Source organism: Sapajus apella, unplaced genomic scaffold (assembly GCF_009761245.1).
Source record: "Sapajus apella isolate SASKATOON/1434 unplaced genomic scaffold, GSC_monkey_1.0 scaffold63, whole genome shotgun sequence".
In the NCBI taxonomy this organism is placed as follows: Eukaryota; Metazoa; Chordata; class Mammalia; order Primates; family Cebidae; genus Sapajus; species Sapajus apella.
The window spans coordinates 10,121,327-10,139,720 of NW_022437003.1; positions in this window are offsets into that span (position 1 = coordinate 10,121,327).

The window sequence follows — 18,394 nt, forward strand, 5'->3', positions numbered from 1 at the left end:
GGTATATATTTATGAGGTGTATGAGGTATTTTGATACAGGCATAACAATGCATAATAGTTACATCAGGCTCATGGCTATTTTTATTTTTATTTTTATGTTTTTTTTGGAGATGGGATCTCACTATATTGCCCAGGCTGGAGTGCAGTGGCTATTCACAGGCACAATCCCACTACTGATCAGCACGGGAGTTTTGACCTGCTCCGTTTCCGACCTGGGCCGGTTCACCCCTCCTTAGGCAACCTGGTGATCACCTGCTCCTGGGAGATCACCATATTTATGCCAAACTTAGTGCGGACACCCAGTCAGCATAGCACAGTACAGCCCAGAACTCCTGGGCTCAAGCGATCCTCCCACTTCAACCTCCTGAGTAGCTGGGACTACAGGCATGAGCCACCGTGCCCGGCTATTTTTAATTTTTTCTTAAGGAGATAGGGTCTTGCTCTGATGCCCAAGGCAGAGTACAGTGGTGCAGTCATAACTCACTGCGGTCTGGGCTCAAGCAATCCTCCTGCCCCGGCTCCCCAAAGTCCTGGTATTATAATGCAAGTGTGAGCCACTGAATTTTGTGAGGCAGAGTTTCACTCTTACGCCCAGGCTGGAGTAAAGGGGTGCAATCTTTGCTCACTGCAACCTCCCTCCCCCAGGTTCAAGCAATTCTCCTGCCTCAGCCTCCCAACTAGCTGAGACTGCAGGTGCCTGTCACCATGCCTGGCTAATTTCTTTGTATTTTTAGTAGAGACGAGATTTCACCATGTTGGCCAGGCTGGTCTCAAACTCCTGATCTCAGGGGATCCACCCGCCTAGGCCTCCCAAAGTGCTAGGATCACAGGCCTGAGGCACAGTGTCTGGCATTGAATTTTTAATGTAATAAATACCTATGAACATATTGCCCACAAGAAATGGAACATTCACAATGTTTATCTACCTGAGTGCCGTGCCCCATCCCCTAACACTGCCAACTCATGATTCTAAGCCTTGTATTTGGCAATTTCCCTGCTTTATCGAGATATGGTTTTATTACATTCATATATTCCTAAAATACGTCTTGTTAAATTTTAGTTACCTTTAACTTTATGCAAAGTTGATCGTATTGTGTGTTATCTGCTGGGACCTACTTTGTTTATTTAATAACATGTTGCTAAGACTCATCCATGTTGTTGCATGTGGTTGTAGTGGATTTGCTTTCACTGCTTTTTAATACTCCATTGTGTGACTATACCAGTTTTTATTTATCTGTTCTCCTCTGGTCTTTTGGTTGCTTCCAGAGTTTTGCTAATGGAATAGTGCTGCTGACAACGTGTTGCACAACTCCCCACTGTCCTTAGGGCAAAGACCGTATCTGCATAGCTTGCATCCTACCCAACCCTCCACCTTTGCCTTGTCCTCGCTCCCCTCCTTTTCTGTGCTTCACCCCATTCCAGTACAGTAAGGACTGGAAGAAAGTAAGAAGGATATGGCCAAGAAATTGAAATACACACCCGGGCACTGTGGTTCACGCCTGTAACCACAGCAGTTTGGGAGGCTGAGGCGGGTGGATCACCTGAAGTCAGGAGTTTGAGACCAGCCTGACCAACATGGTGAAACCCCATCTCTACTAAATTAAAAAAAAAAAAAAATTAGCAGGACGTGGTGGTGCATGCCTGTAGTCCCAGCTACTTGGGAGGCTGAGGCAGAAGAATAGCTTGAATTCAGGAGGCGGAGGTTGCAGTGAGCTGGGATTGTGCCACTGCACTCCAGCCTGGGCAACAAGAGCAAAACTGTCTCAAAAAACAAAAAAGAAAAAACAAACACACACATACCCCAAAATAAACTGAAATACTCATTCTCTTCCCTCTTCCCTTGCTAACATCAACGTTTCCTATAAATTCCAAATAATCATTAATCTATCCCTTGGCATATCTTTCTTGATATTCCAGAACAGGAGGTCAATTCACCTACTTTGTGCTTTTATAGCTCTATGGACCTCCTGTCTGAACACTTGCCAAGGTTATCTTTTTTTTGGTACGTCGCATTTGCATGGTGTGATTAACACCTGTTCTTCCCCTGGACTTTCAGCTCTGAGAGCAGGGGCTGTCCCTAACTGTTCTCAGTTGTACCTCCAGGACCCAGCATGTTTCCTGCCTAGTAGGAGCTTCATACAGATTTTTAAATTAATAAAAGTAATCTAAAAGAGTTAGGAGAATAATTGAACATGCATAGAGGCCGTCACAGTAGCTCATGCCTGTAATCCCAGCACTTTGGGAGGACAAGGCAGGTGGATCACCTGAGGTCAGGAGTTTGAGACCAGCCTGGCCAACATGGTGAAATCCTGTCTCTACTAAATATACAAAAATTACCCAGTGTGGTGGCACACGCCTGTAATCCCAGCTATTCGGGAGGCTGAGGCAGGGAGAATTGCTTGAATCCGGGAGGTGGAGGTTGCAGGGAGCTGAGATCATGCCACTGCACTCCACTCTGGGTGACAGAGCGAGACTCTGTCTCAGGAAAAAAGAAAAGAAAAGAAAATGGCATAGAGACCACGTAGCAGGATCCAGTATGCTTCTTCCTCAATCTCTATAGTAGGAGTCGTCAAAATTTTTCTCTAAAGAATCACACAGGCAACATTTTAGACTTTTTAGGCCACACAGTCTCTGAAAAAGTATTCAGCCTTGCTGTTGTTTCATGAAAGCCCTCATAGATAATACGGAAACAAATGGGCATGGCCATATTTCAGTACACCTCTCTTTATGGATGTTGAAACTTGCATTAAGTGTAGCTTTAATTTTCGCGTGTGATGAAATGTGAGTCGTGTGTTATGAAATATGGCTTTAAAAATTTTTTTTAACCATTTAAAAACATGAAAGCCAGGCTTTGATCAGGCACTGTGCAGAAGTAGATGGTGGAATGGAACCGAGCAGTGGGCCGTCACTGGCAAACCCTGCTCTTCCGAGAGAGTTTGCATTCCCGCCAGTCCAGTGACCTTGGGTGTCAGACAGCCCTTAATCACTCTTTGTGAGCAGGTAGCCAGAGAGGTTGGAGAGTGAGAAAACATTCAGAGTTAGTGCTTTATTTAAAATATTAAAAGACACTTTAAAAAAAAAAAAACTTTTCTCGAAAAGTTGCAAAAAAGCTTCTCCTGTTGCCACCTTTCACCTTTAATATTGAAAACTCAGCCACTTAAAAGTGCATCTTATGACAGCCATGTCATCCCCTCCAATTGCATAATAAAGAAGCTGTGCACCTACTCACTGGTGAACCTTCTCCTGGCTGATTCATCCAGCAGGAGTGAGCAACTGACTGGCTGTTGCAATTCATCAGCACTTTCGCATACCGAGGTCTTGGCTGGGCTGACATCACCTGGTCAGTCTACCTTTGCATGAATGCAGGTGTGGGTTCACCAGCATTACCAATGAACCAGGAAAACAAAACAAAACAAAATAAAACAAAACAAACAAAGGCTCCCGCTTTGCAATGTTTGTTAGTATCAAGCCATGTTGACATACTTTTTAATCTGTCAGCAGACAAACCCTGGAAGGTAGCCCACACTGTCAGCATGTTAACTTGTTCTTGTTCACTGAGAGGGAAATATTAATTGATTGGAAGGGATGTGTATTGGTACAGCTCGAAAAGGAAGTGGCAGTGTGCGGCCCTGGCGTATGCCGTTGTCAGCTGGAGAAAGGGATGGAGTGAGGGTGAGGTGACGAGGCCATTGCCCTCTCTCGGCCTAAGTTGCTCAACATGGCAGAGGCAGATTCTTGTCTTGACTTACAGTGTGGATGCTGTTAGCACTATATACTCCTGCAGCTGGAAGGGCACTTGGAAGATCTCTTCATTCTGCCGTCTGTACTCAGAAACCTGTCTAGGTCATATTCTGGTCTCTACCTGAAGGCTGGTTGCCTTCAGGTCCCACAGTTTGTATTTTGGTGGTCTGTCCCCAGACAGCTTTGCCATGCTGAGCATTGGATGTGTTAGCCCACTTCCTAGTTCAGTTTTCTGAGAGGCCCCAGCTGTCTAAGTGCTGCATATACCTGAACCACAGTTATCACGACACCTTCTTCCAAGCCACCAGCATCTGCTGCCTGAGTTTTTGCATTAATTGGCATCCCTGCTTCTGGTCTTGCCACCAATAATCCATTCTCCACACAGCAACCCCAGCGACCGTTTAAAAGCAGAAATCAGATCGTATCACTCACCTGCTTAAAATTCTCCAAGAGATTACATTGAAAATAAAATTCAAATTCCATATCCTGTATTAGGGGTTGAACTGTGTCTCTCCCAAAAGATACTGAAGTCCCAAGTGCCTGTGAATGTGGCCTTATTTGGAAATAGGTTCTTCGCAGATGATTAAGTTAAGATGGGGTCGGTACGTGGGCCCTAAACCAACATGACTGATGCCCTTATGAAAAATGGCAATTTAGACACAGAGACAGGCACATACAGAGAGAAGATGATGTAGAGCAGCGTCTACAAAGCAAAATGCTTGAGCCCACGAGAAGTTAGAAAAAGGTATGGGATACAGCCTCCTTTGCAGCCCTCAGAGGGAACTAGCAATGCTGACACCTTGATTTTAGACTTCCAGTCTGCAGAATTGTGAGTTAACAAACTTGTGTTATCTCAGCCACTCAATTTGTGGCACTTCGTCACAGTAGTCCTGGGAAAATAACACGCCTGCCTACAAAGGCTGGGGTGAAACAGGCCTACCTTCCTCTTTGTCCCCGTTGAACTGTGCTCATTCCTGCCTGCTGCGCTTCTTGACTGAGGCAGCATTACAGCTGCTCAAATGCCACTGGAAAAAGCGTGTGTGTCAGATAATTTATAGCAGTTAGGACTGGGGGCTTGACCAGCATTTAGTGGGAGGGAGGCCAGGGATGCTAGAAATCCCCAAGTGCAGGGACAGCCCCCTATCATGTTGTCACTGACAGCCCCATTGAGAATTACTGCACACTGGCCTGCATTCAGCTCCATGAACCTTCCCTTTCACTCTGCCCCAGGGCCTTTACACGAACTATTCGTCTACCTGGACTGCTGTTCACTTACTCTTCACATGGTATAGAGCCTGACAAACGTGATCTTCTCAGAGAGAAGTGTGTTTTTAAATACTCCTGCATAGAGAGCGCTATCACTATTTGATGTTTTTAAATGGATTCTTCTTTTTTTTTTTTTTTTTTTTTGTGATAGAGTTTCACTCTTCCACCCAGGCTGGAGTGAAGTGGAGTGATCTCAGCTCACTGCAATCTCTGCCTCCTGGGTTTGAGCAATTCTCCTGCCTCAGCTCCATGAGTAGCTGGGATTATAGGCACCTGCCACCATGCCTGGCTAATTTTTGTATTTTTAGTAGAGATGGGTTTTCTCCATGTTGGCCAGGCTGGTCTCGAACTCCTGACCTCAAGTGATCCACCAACCTTGGCCTCCCAAAGTACTAGGATTACAGGCATGAACCATCACACCTGGCCGAACTGATTCTCCTATTTGCTTGTCTCTTCTGACTAGAATACAAGCTTTGTGAGCACAAGCATGGTGTCCGGATGCTTAGGATCTAGAGCAGAGCCTGGCGCACGGTAGGTGATCTCATGTAAATGTTGGGTGAGTGAGTGAATCAGTAACTCTGAAGCTGGAAGCCTAGGAAAGCCCTGGGGGTCAGAGAGAGATGGAAGGAAAGAGGCGGGGCAAGAGGTAGGGCAGGGACAAAGAAGGGATTGGTTGAACCATGGTGGCAGGGCTGAGGAAGTACCAGTCAGGGCAATGGACTGAACACGAGTGACCTTCCCAGACTGAGGAACCCATGCAGACAGTGTAGATTCCTGGAAGAGCTTTGGGTTGAACATCCTTTCCTCCTCTTCATATAGCAGGGATAGGCTTATGGAGCTCATTACCCCTACGATGGTGGAGACTGGGAAATGGAACTATCTTCCCTACGGTGTAGAGAAACTACTGGATGACACATTGCCTTTTAATAAGTTATCTGGATAATTGGGAGCCAGGTGGAAAACCCAACTACAAAGTCGATGTTGAGAAGTTCCATCTTATCATCATCATCGTTCCAGGGATTTGCCCTTTCTTGTCTTTGCAAGAGCTGGAGATTGTGCTAGGTAGGATGTGGACTCTCCAGTGTGGCCAACTGGCTTTTTAGGGACTGGGAGTTCTCTGGATTGAGTGTTAGCTCATTTCCTGGTTCAGTTCTTTGAGAGACCCCAGCTGCCTAAGTGCTTCACATAGCTGGTCACGGTTCTCAGAACACCGTCCTCCAAGTCACCAGCATCTCCTGCCTGAATTTTTGCACTAACGGTGTCCCTTCCTGTGGTCTTGGCCCTAATAATCCATTCTCCACACAGCAACCTGAGTGACCTTTTAAAAGCAGAAATCAGATCATATCACTCACCTGCTTAAAATTCTACAAGAGATTACATGTAGAATGAAATCCACATTCTGTATTCTGTACTGTGGTTTGAAATGTGTCTGCCCCATCATGAGCTGACGAAGTCCCAAGTACCTGTGAATGTAGCCTTATTTGGAAAGAGGAAAAGAGACAGAACATACATTCAGCAAGCGTCCTCAAACACCTTCAAATTGGGTCATCTCAAAGTACATTGGTAATAAAAACAATGTCATGTTTTTCAAGCCAGCCACAGCCCTTATTTTTTCCTCCGAAGTCCTCTATCTTACTCAGTTTGCTTTACAGAAAGTTTCATTTTCCATTCTGCGGCACCCTTGGAACTTCGGAGGTGAGAGAGACGCGGACGGATGTTCTCGACTGCGCGAGGGCGGCCGTGTGTGTCGTTAATTCTCTTTTGCACTGCTACTTGCTGGGTGACCTTTAGGGTTTTCGTTAACCTCATAGGGGCCTCAATTAGTCTATAGAAAATTCGATGAGACTACGTTACACCGGGGGTGGGGGGGTGCTGGTAATGGTGAATGAAGAATCCAATATACGTGAGAACTCATGGAGGAACTTTCTGAGTCGACTTTCTCTGTCTTAGTTTTGTTGTTTGAACGCTCTCCGCAGGGCCCCATCCTGGGGCAGCCCCTCCTCACCTCCCTGCTACCTCTCCCTCATACAGGCTTCCCAAACGTCACTCACCACCAAATTCACAGTCTGCAGTATATGTGAGGACTAATTGCGCTGTTATTTGCTTAATATTTTGACAACTCACTTTTAAAATTAAGTCGGTTTATTTAAAAACGGAAAATTTGGCTGGGCACAGGGGCTCACGCCTGTAGTTACAGAACTTTGGGAGGCCAAAGTGGGAGGATTGCTTGAGTCCAAGAGTTCAAAACCAGCCTGAGAAACATAGTGAGACCTCCATCTCTACAAATAAAAAAAGAAAAGAAAAAAAATTGCCAGGCATGGCGGCACATACCTGTAGTCCCAGCTACTTGAGAGGCTGAGGTGAAAGGATTGCTAGAGCCCAGGAGTTCAAGGTCGCAGTGAGCTCTGATCTTAGCACTGCACTCAGCCTGGGTGGCAGAGTGAGACCATGTCTTAAATACAGAATTAATTAAAAGGGAAAATTTATGTCAGTATATATAATGACAATGCAATCATAAGTTTGTCAAGTATATATTTTTCCTAATACACATTTGTATTACTACATGATTAGTAAAATGAAAAAGCACCTCACTATCTAGTATAGTCATTATGGAGAACAGTGTGAAATTTCCTCAAAAAATTAAAAATTTGACTACCATATGATCCAGCAATCCTGCATCTTGGTATACAGCTAAGGGAAATGAAATTAGTACATCAGGGAGCTCTCTGCACCCCCATGTTCACTGCAGCACTGTTCATGCTAACTAAGATATGGAAATAACCCAAGTGTCCATCCGTAGATGAATGGGTAAGGAAAATGTGATGTATATGTATATGCATATGTGTATGTCACATAAATAAAGAATATTACATGATATCTACATATAATGAAATACTTGACATATAATGGAATATTATTCAGCCATTAAAAAAGAAGGAAATCCTGTTATTTGCAACAAATAAATGGATCTGGAGGACATTATGCTAAGTGAAATAAGCCAGGCAGAGAAAAACAAATACTGCATGATCTCACTTATGTGTGGAATCTCAGGAAGCTGAACTCATAGAAGTAGAGTGTAGAATGGCAGCTGGCAGAGGCTGGGCTGGTGGATGTGCCAGGGTTTTGGAGATGTTGGTCAAAGAATACAAAATTTTACTTAGGTAGAATAAGCTCAGGAGATTAATTGTACAACATAGTGACTATAGTTAATAATAATGTATTATATGCTTGAAAATTGCTAAGATAGATTTTAAATATTCTTATTACAACAAATGATAGGTATGTGAGATATTGGATATGTTAATTAGCTTGATTTAGCTCATTGAATGCCAATATATACATATGTTAAAACGTCATGTTGTACACCATAAAAATATACAGTTTTTGCTGTATTTGTCAATTAAAAAAATCCAGTATCTGTAGAGTCCTGGCTTAGGGACTGCTTCCTCAACGACACCTTCCCGAATCCCCAGGCTACTTCAGTCCCCCTGATATAACTGTGCTTTTCCCTCTTTTGTGACACTCTTCACATCCTCTTGTAATTATTACCTCCTACTGCCTCTTCCATTAGAATGTAAGCTTCAGAAGGGCAAGAGCAGTGCTTGTATATCCAGGGTCTAGCATAGCACCTGGCACATAAAAGGTGTTCAAAAAATTTGTTTGGAATTAAATAAAAAGCTCATCTCTGGCTGGGTGCGGTGGCTCACGCCTGTAATCCCAGTATTTTGAGAGGCTAAAGTGGGTGGATCACCTGAGGTCAGGGGTTCAAGACCAGCCTGGTTAACATGGCGAGACCTCATTTCTACTAAAATACAAAAATTAGCTGAGTGTGGTGGTGAGTGCCGGTAATTCCAGCCACTTGGGACTCTAAGGCAGGACAATGCTTGAACCTGGGAGACAGAGTGAGATTGTACCATTGCACTCTAGCCTGGGCAACAAGAGTGAAACTCCATCTCGAAAAAAAAAAAAGTTCATCTGTGTACCAACTTAAAACTTTCTGTAGACCATTAGTGTAAAAATTGCAGTTGTTGATACCTTCTCTTTTTCTTTCAGTCCCATGCTTGCCAACCTGGGAACGTTTGCGGTACCTCTGAGCAACCAGGTCAGAGCTTACTCCTACGAGCTGGGGGGCACATAGTTAGAATTCTACTTCCCTTATCTATTGGTCCAAATTTTAAGTATTAATACGTACAGAGTGTAAAGAGCTTAGTAAGGGCCATGGACTTCTCAAAGCTGTGACTTTGGGGGATGAGTATTTTGTGAGTAATTGGCAACTTACTTTTCTATCGCAAAGACTTCTTCCCACATAAAGCATATTCCCATAGGGAGTGCTTTGCTGTTTTGGAAGATGATGGCTGGCCAGTACTTTACATCTCCATGGGGTCCCTAAGGAAGGATCTAAATCTTATTTGTATCTGTTATTCCCTTGACCTTTCACATTTGATTCCATTAGAACTTTCCACAAGTTTCTGAACATCTGCAAGACAGCAACTATGCAGGCATGGTTGATGTCTTGGCATGTGTCTGGTTGTGCGTGGGTACTAAGTCCTTGACAGTGGTTTTCTAGAAAAGTGATGTGCTCCTTATCTATTTGCTAATTCCTTCCACATATCACAAGACTTTTCTGTAAATTCCCATCACTCTTGACAAAGCTATCTTGTAGACCTATGTAGTGATTTTGATGGCTGCACAGAGCTGTTTGTCTTGTTCAGAACTAAATTAATAACACCACGATGGCACCCACTTTAGCACCAAACTTCTTAAACTCTCCTAATATACTAATCAGCATGTCAGCGAACTATTTTTTTTCTCTGGATAAAGACAAGCCTGGTGAAATGGATTAGACATTCACATGGCATTGCATAATTCAGCATGCCAGTACGGTGCATATGATTTGCATTAATAGCCTGCACTGAAAGCTACTGCTCATAGGTTTCTCTCATTAGGTCGAATATGGAAGATTCCAGACTGTCAATCAATTACAGTAATTTCCTTTTCCATATTTATTCCATCACTATCATTGACAGCTACCATTAAGTGACATTAATACAATACAATATCATCTTGCATTTCTACAGAGCATCTCAGGGTGCCTAATAGTTCCTCTCCAGCCAAGAAATCATATTACAAAGGAAAAAGTGCCCTCATTCTCTAGGTAGAAAATACGCTGCCAACTCTCTCGGATAATATTGGAGTTGCCCAAATCCCTGGGGATGCTCCTAACTTCTGGGCATGGGTGTTTATTTTCCCGTTGTCCAAAAATATCCAAGACTGTGGCTCTACAGACTGGAGTGGCTTAGTGGGCAGGGATGACTTTCCAAGGTGCATACCTGACCACACTTTCCACGTCTATGCAGCCTTGATTTAGAACAAGTTTACAAGGCAGGGCTGGTGGGGACCCTTGTGGGGGCTTTCACTTTCTTAGAAGGGCAGCAGCTGTTGCATGCCACAGCTTTGCAATGATTCCTCTCTCCAGGTCTCCATGCCCCCCGACTTGGCCCATTCCTTGAAATGCAATTCGCCACCTTGACTCAGTAGGATGGGGCAAAGCTTCCTCTTTTTTGCCGGACAGATGACTCACATCTGCTGTTGCCAGAGTTCCCATATTCTCTCTTCTCCTTCTCTCTCTGGTAGTCAGGAATTATCTGCGTTTTGCCACACAGAGGTCATCTCTGTTGCCTGATGTCACTGACTAAACATAGAGATTAATCTCTCGCTCGGTTTTGGATGACACACCAGTAAGGTTTCCAAAGTACAGAATGCCCTGTTATATTTGAATTTCAGATAAACAATGAATTGTTTTCATATATTCACTAAATATTGCATGACACATGTAAAATTACTCATTGTTTATCTGAGATTCAACTTTAACTGGGCATCCTATATTTTTATTTGCTAAATCTGGCAGCCCTACCCCTCAGGTGACACAAAGGCCTGAGAATTCAGCCGACAAAGCCACTGAGATCCTAGGAGAAATCAAATCAAGACAATATGTCTACATTGAACCCAAGTATTTGCAGAGTGCTGTGCTCACAGCTGTGGGAGATGCAAAACAGTGTCAGACCTGGTAAGAAAACAGAAGAGGAGAGGAATGGCCACAGGCCAGAGAGAGACCACAGTGCTAGCACAAAAGCCTGGTTCAAGGACTGTAGAAAAGCAAGATGGCATTTTAAAAAAGGTTGTTTCTAGTGGCTTTATCTCTAACCTTTTGTGATGGCTTCTTGCAATGGTGGCTTCTGTTTCACAGTCCAGGAGAAGGCTGGAGAGGCTGGAAAACAAAGCTTTCTGACAAGGCAGGAGGCTTGTGGGCAGCGCATGTGCCCTAGTCCTTTATTGCTGCGGTAAAGCAGACAGCATCTTGATTGACAACTGAGGGAGAGTCTGGCAGTAACGATCAATAGGCATTTGTGGGTTGGATGGCTCACAAATTTTTGAGCAGGAAGAGCATGAGGAAGGATATTTTAGTAAGACTATCTTGGAGGTTTTGCGGGAGAGAACATGAAGGATACAAATCCCCTTTACTAACTGGGGAAAAGTCAGCCATCTGCCCTGATGGGGTCACAGTCCTGCACTGAACCACAGCCGATACTACCATTCTTCCCCTCCCATCACATCAGCAACCTAGGGTCCAGTTGTTCAGAGACCTCGAGGAACCATGGCTATTATAGCAAGTATTGTAGTGCCATTTCTTCCAAAAACTGGGAGGATAATTATACACTGTGTGGGTGAGGGTGTAGAAAAAACAAGAGGACAGAGTAATGGCAGAGAGTGGACAGCATTGAGAAAAGTGAACTAGAAAGCAGATTGGCTGGGAAAGTAGGGAGTCATTAAAACTTCTTTCTGATCAATTGATTTTTGGGTGGTTGGGGATAAAGGAGAATCTGGGATTCAGCCTCCACTGTGTGCCTTGGACTTTTGTTCCTGTTATCTGTAAGGAAAACTTTATTCTTGTTTGAATGACTTTTCAAGCAGTTAAGAAACTTTGTCAGGAGTGTTGAGTGGCAAGGGCAGAGCTAGGATTGGAGGACAGGCCTTTCTTGCTCCAAGATGTGTCCTGTTTCCGCCTGTGAAGTCTGCCCAGGCTCCCTGTGGAAAGGGACTCTGCAAACTGCTCCTTCAGTCTCACAGAGGTGCATGTTGACAAAACTAACACAGACACCTACCCATCCATTGCTGTCAGATGCGTGTGCTGAATTCTGTTTTGCTCTTTGAAATAAAAAGAAACTTACAGTCTCGATTGGGGATAAAGGAAAAAAAAAATGAAGATCTAGTCTACCTCTGTGATACAGTGTAATGCAAAGCGATAAATATATGGTCCAACATCAATTTTTCACTTCCTACAACGGCCAACCCTTCTGGAAAAAAACAGTATTTCAGGCAGTGGCAACGAGATTATCTGGTGATTCGGTAAAAGAGTTAACCACAACATTGTGCAGAAAGGAGAACTATAATCAGATGATATCCCACAGGAATAAGCAGCAACCGAACAAAGAGAGTAACATATTATCTTTTTAAAGACACCTAGATTTGTTTCTGAGGAGGATGAGGAGGCTTTTGAGATACTGAGATGGGGAAAAGATATTAGAGCTGAGAATGATCTTTGTGATACTAAAAGCTACTTGAGGTTTGTTGGGGGGAATGAATGAGCCGACACCCAAGTAATAAACTTAGGCTCTCACAGGCCTCCACAGAGCCCGTTTGGAAACCAGGAAAGAGTAAGTGACTCATGTATTCTAAATTTTAGTGAAAGAAGAAGGTACTTATCTCACCATCTCCCTCCCCCTCCCTCTGCCTTTGTGCTTTATTTTCCTCAGGTTCTTCTCATATTAAATAATCAATATTTAATAAAAGGGTCACGGCTACAGCTATATTTTTGCCCTCTGCCAATCTTGAAGCAGGACTCTATACTTCTTTGTTTTTCCTCTCAAAGAAAACTCACTCCAAAAAAGTGAGAAGGCAAACTGCTGAACATTTTATGTTGGGAAGACTGAAGAGAGGATTTACACCTCATAAGGCTCAGAGTTTAATTTCCCAAATCACCACAAGAAGCCCCTCCACAGTTCTGTTCTCAGCTGTTGTTCTTTGGGTCTTTAAAATCTTCCACCAAGTAGCTTCTCAAATTTTCTGTTTTAGATCATTCTTCCCCTTCAGCCGTGGTTCTTTTGCAGAAAAATTTCACTTCTTCTCACCTCTCTCAGTCCTTAGCACCAGCCCACCCACAGACCTGAAAGCCCAGCCTTCACCATGGTTTAGCAGAGGATTCCCCCTAAAAAATCACACTTTTCTTTGCAAGGCATTCATGAAACAACTGCTAAGAAAAATAAGATGTTTTTGTATTACCACAAGAACATAATTCATTGGGGAATGATGTCTTGCAAAATTTACCATATGCTTTGAGTTTCTTAATTTTTAGAATATTTGCTATCTTCTTATCCAAGCTTGGAGGTTGGGTTTGGTGGCAGTGGAGATAACTGAATTCTTGTCTAATCACATTTGCAGGATGACATCAATTCTTCTCCCATTTTTAAGTGAATGTTTCCAAAGCATTCTGAATGGCTATTTACCCAGTAGCTGAGAGAGAAACTGGGATTTTTTTTTTTAATTGTACTTTAGGTTCTGGGGTACATGTGCAGATCATGCCGGATTGTTGCATAGGTACACACATGGCAATATGGTTTGCTGCCTCCATTACCCCGTTACCTACATCTGGCATTTCTCCCCATGTTATCCCTCCCCGACCTCCCCACCCTACTGCTGTCTCTCCCTTTGCCCCCACCAACAGACCCCAGTATGTGATGCTCCCCTCCCTGTGTCCATGTGTTCTCATTGTTCAACGCCTACCTGTGAGTGAGAACATGTGGTTTTCTGTTCTTGTGTCAGTTTGCTGAGAATTATGGTTTTCAGATTCATCCATGTCCCTACAAAGGAAACAAACTCATCATTTTTTATGGCTGCATAGCATTCCATGGTGTATATGTGCCACATTTTCCTTGTCCAGTCTATTGTCAATGGGTTTTTGGGTTGGTACCAGGTCTTTGCTATTATAAACAGTGCCACTATGAACATATATGTGCATGTGTCTTTATAGTAGAATGATTTATAATCCTTTGGGTATATACCCAGTAATGGAATTGCTGGGTCAAATGGAATTTCTATTTCTAGGTCCTTGAGGAAGTGCCACACTGTCTTCCACAATGGTTGAACTAGTCTACACTTCCACCAACAGTGTAAAGGTGTTCCTATTTCTCCATATCGTCTCCAGCATCTGTTGTCTCCAGGTTTTTTAATTATCTCCATTCTAACTGGCGTGAGGTGGTATCTCAATGTGGTTTTGATTTGTATTTCTCTAATAATCAGTGATACTGAGCATTTTTTCATATGTTCGTTGGCCTCATTTATGTCTTCTTTTGAAACATGTCTGTTGATATCCTTCACCCACTTTTGAATGGGTTTGTTTTTTTCTTGTAAATCTGTTTTAGTTCTTTGTAGATTCTGGATATTAACCCTTTGTCAGATGGGTAGATTGCAAAAATTTTTCCCATTCTGTTGGTTGCTGGTTCACTCTAATGATTGTTTCTTTTGCTGTACAGAAGCCCTGGAGTTTAGCTAGATGCCATTTGTCTATTTTGGCTTTTGTTGCCAGTGCTTTTGGTGTTTTAGTCATGAATTCCTTGCCTGTGCCTATGTCCTGGATTTGCCTAGGTTTTGCCTAGGTTTTCTTCTAGGGTTTTTATGGTGTTAGGTCTTATGTTTAAGTCTTTAATCCATCTGGAGTTAATTTTAGTGTAAGGTATCAGGAAGGGGTCCAGTTCCTGCCTTCTGCACACTGCCAGCCAGTTTTCCCAACACGATTTATTAAACAGGGAATCCTTTCCCCATTGCTTGTTTTTGTTAGGTTTGTCAAAGATCTGATGGTTGTAGATGTGTGGCATTGCCTCCAGGGCCTCTTTTCTGTTCCATTGGTCTATATCTTTGTTTCGGTGCCAGTACCATACTGTTTTGATTACTATAGCATTATAGTATAGTTTGAAAGCAGGTAGCATGATGCCTCCGACTTTGTTCTTTTTGCTCAGGATTGTCTTGGCTATGCAGGCTCTCTTTTGGTTCCATATGAAGTTTAAGGTGGTTTTTTCCAGTTCTGTGAAGAAGGTCATTGGTAGCTTGATGGGGATTTTTTTTTTTTTTTTAACTTCTCTCTGTGAGGAGTGGCCAGCTGTCTTTATTCCTTCTCTTTATTTAGGGGCTACCCTCTTGGGGATTTCACAGTATTTCTTGTAAAGACCATGAACTTGGGCTGTCACTGTGTGATAACAATTCCTTTATGCCCACACTGAATCTCAGATACTGGCTGGGTGCTGTGGCTCATGCCTCTAATCCCAGCACTTTGTGAGGCTGAGGCAGGTGAATCCCTTGAGGCCAGGAGTTCAAGACCAGCCTGGGCAACATGACAAAACCCCATATCTACAAAAATTTGCTGTGCATGGTGGCACATGTCTGTAGTCTCAGCTACTTGGTAGGCTGAGGTGGGTAGATTGCTTGAGTCAGGGAGGTGGAGGCTGCAGTGAGCCAAGATCACGCCAGTGCACTCCAGCCTTGGCACAGAGTGAGACCCTGTCTCAAAATAAATAAATATATAAAAATCTCAGATTCTAAGATGTTAGAATTACTACCTTAATTTTAAGGTTTTAATATTATTGGTTGCTTACACCTATAGGAACACCAAAGTTTGGTGATCCTAATGGTCCATAGCCCTGGAGGAATTCAAGATGTTTGCCCACAAGTTGGCTTATCAGCTCTTTGCTCCCTTGTGGCACTTCGGCTTCCTGAAGCTTTGTGTAATTTGTGCATTAATGGTGCTCATTATGATCATGAGGTTTTTTTTTGATGTGAAAATTAGGCTTTATATAGACTTGATATGTTTTGGGATATTTCAAAGATATTTGTTAAATGCATCTGGAAAATTCAGAATGTCTGTTGTTGAGTTGCTAGACCTGTGCAGGGAACACCTTTCCAGAGGTCGTTGTGTTTTGTATTTTGCTGCTCATTATTTTTCTTCCCTGAAGAGCTGTTTTGTTTTTTTGTCACTTTCCAAATCTGAGTGAGCTCTTTTCTCCTTCCAACTTCCCTGCCTGTGATATTCTTTTATCATGTCATCATTATTTTTTCAGTAATTCTGCTCATGCCCAAGAATTTTGCCTCTTCTTCCTTAACTTACTGATTTCTATGGCATGTCTTTTTTTCTCAGTATTTCTTCATAGGTCGGACATTTCCCCCAGTCATCCTTCTTTCTCCCATTTGATGCATGTCACATCCTAGGAAACATCAGCTGCTAGATCCACCCACTCCCCTTCTTCTTCTGTCCCTACCAGGCCTTCCTGGAGCTGCTCCTGCCATGTTTACTCCATGTCTTGGGCTCACAGTGCTTCCTTGTCATTCAGGGGTAACAGTTCAATGATCTTTCCCCTTCTCTGTCCACTGAGTTCATTTACAATTTACAATCCAAACAGTTTCTGGTTGTCAACTTGCCTGACTGTAACCTTTAATATTTACCCTGCTGTCCCTTCCTCCAAATCTTCCCTGTCATCTTTCATCTCTGGAGTTGTCAATATCCATCCCAAGTTGTTTATTTGTCTTTCTTTCTTTTACTTCCTCCCTCGTCCTTTTTTACTTGCTCTCTCTTGACTTTTTAATTTGAATAATGATAGATTTGCAAAAAGTTGCAATGGTAGCAAAAACAGTATGAAGTGGTCCTGTGTGCTCTTCACACAGTTACTCCCAATGCTCACATCTTACATAATTGTAGTCCTGCATCTGAATCAGGAAGCTGACATTGGTACAATGCATGTGCATAGTTCTGTGCCATTTTATCGCATGCGTAGATGCAACAAGATGCAGAACTTTTTAATCACCACAGAGATCTCCCTCATGGTAACCCCTTTATAATAATATTCTACTTACCATTCCTAGCCCCATGGCAACCACTAATCTGTTCTCCAGTCTATAATTCTGTCATCTGGAGAATGCTATCTAGTTGGTGTTGTATAGTATGTGATACATTGAGACTAGCTTTATAAAATTCAGCATAATGCCCTTGAATTCTGTCCAAGTTATTATGTATATCAATAGTTCATTCCGTTTTATTGCTGAGTCGTATTCCATAGTATGGATGAGCCACCATCTACCTATTGAAGGACATTTTGGTTGTTTCCAGGTTTTGGAACACAAATAATCTTTTTTCTTTTTAAAGATCTTTTTCCTCTAGGTTGCTGCTTTCTAACAGAAACTTGCAGAAAAAGAAAATCTTTTGGGAGAGGAGGGCTTACCCATTGGTTTATTTTGCCTAATTAAGGGTTAGGTTCAACCCACAGTGATTGGCAATGTAAATAAACAATTAATATTTTCTTTTCAGAAACACCCTTGCCTTTGGCATCCTGTTCCAATTCTTGGTTGTCAGTATATGCCCTCCCTGCTTGTCTTGTCAGTGAATATGTTAGATTTGACCTCCATGGGGGTGTTCCAATATAAATTTTGATCATAAACAAAAATCAGGTTTAGTTATTTTAAATTAGGATGTTAATTTAAAGTGACTGCCTTGTTAGAAGAGCTTTGGTGCCTGTTCAGGAGATCCTTCAAGTTATTTCTGACAAAATGTATTGAAACCAGGGAACTTTGGAACTCAGAACTCAAGGGAAACAGGACAGGCTGGGTTTTAGCTGTTTGACTGGAAGGCTGCGTCAGCAAGTAGCCTCTGCTTAAAAAAAAAAAAAAAAAATTTACAGCCTCATTTTCCAAATGAGTTTAAAGCTCAGTATTTTGCTAGCCGTGCATGTTTGAGAGGAAACTCCTGAGTGCTGGCTGGCTGGCTGGGCTGGTTTTATCTTGGTTCTAATGAATTAGTGGATTTGCCTGACATTTTTGGCGTGCAGTAATGAAGGTTGTCATAGGTTTCCTTTCTGTGAGCAACCTGGCTTCGTATTATGTTTGAAGATTTCACATACTTGCATGAACCCAAGTTGAGGTGATTATATGGGAGAGAAATAAAAGTGTAAATATTTAAATATTACAGATATTTTGCAGTCTTTTAGGGCAAAAAGGGGATTTAATATATGTGAAATAGAAGTTTGCTTTGGCACATTAAGATCTTCTTTGTTTTTCTTTTCTTTTTCTTTTTTCTGTTTTTGATACAGGATCTCTCTCTCACCCAGACTGGAGTACAGTGGCATGATCATGGCTCACTGCAGCCTCCAATTCCCTGGCTCAAGGGATCCTTCTGCTTCAGCCTCCCCAGTAACTGGGACTATAGGCATGCACCACTACGCATAGTTAATTTTTGTATTTTTTGTAAAGAAAGGGTCTTACTGTGTTGCCCTGGTTGGTCTCAAACTCC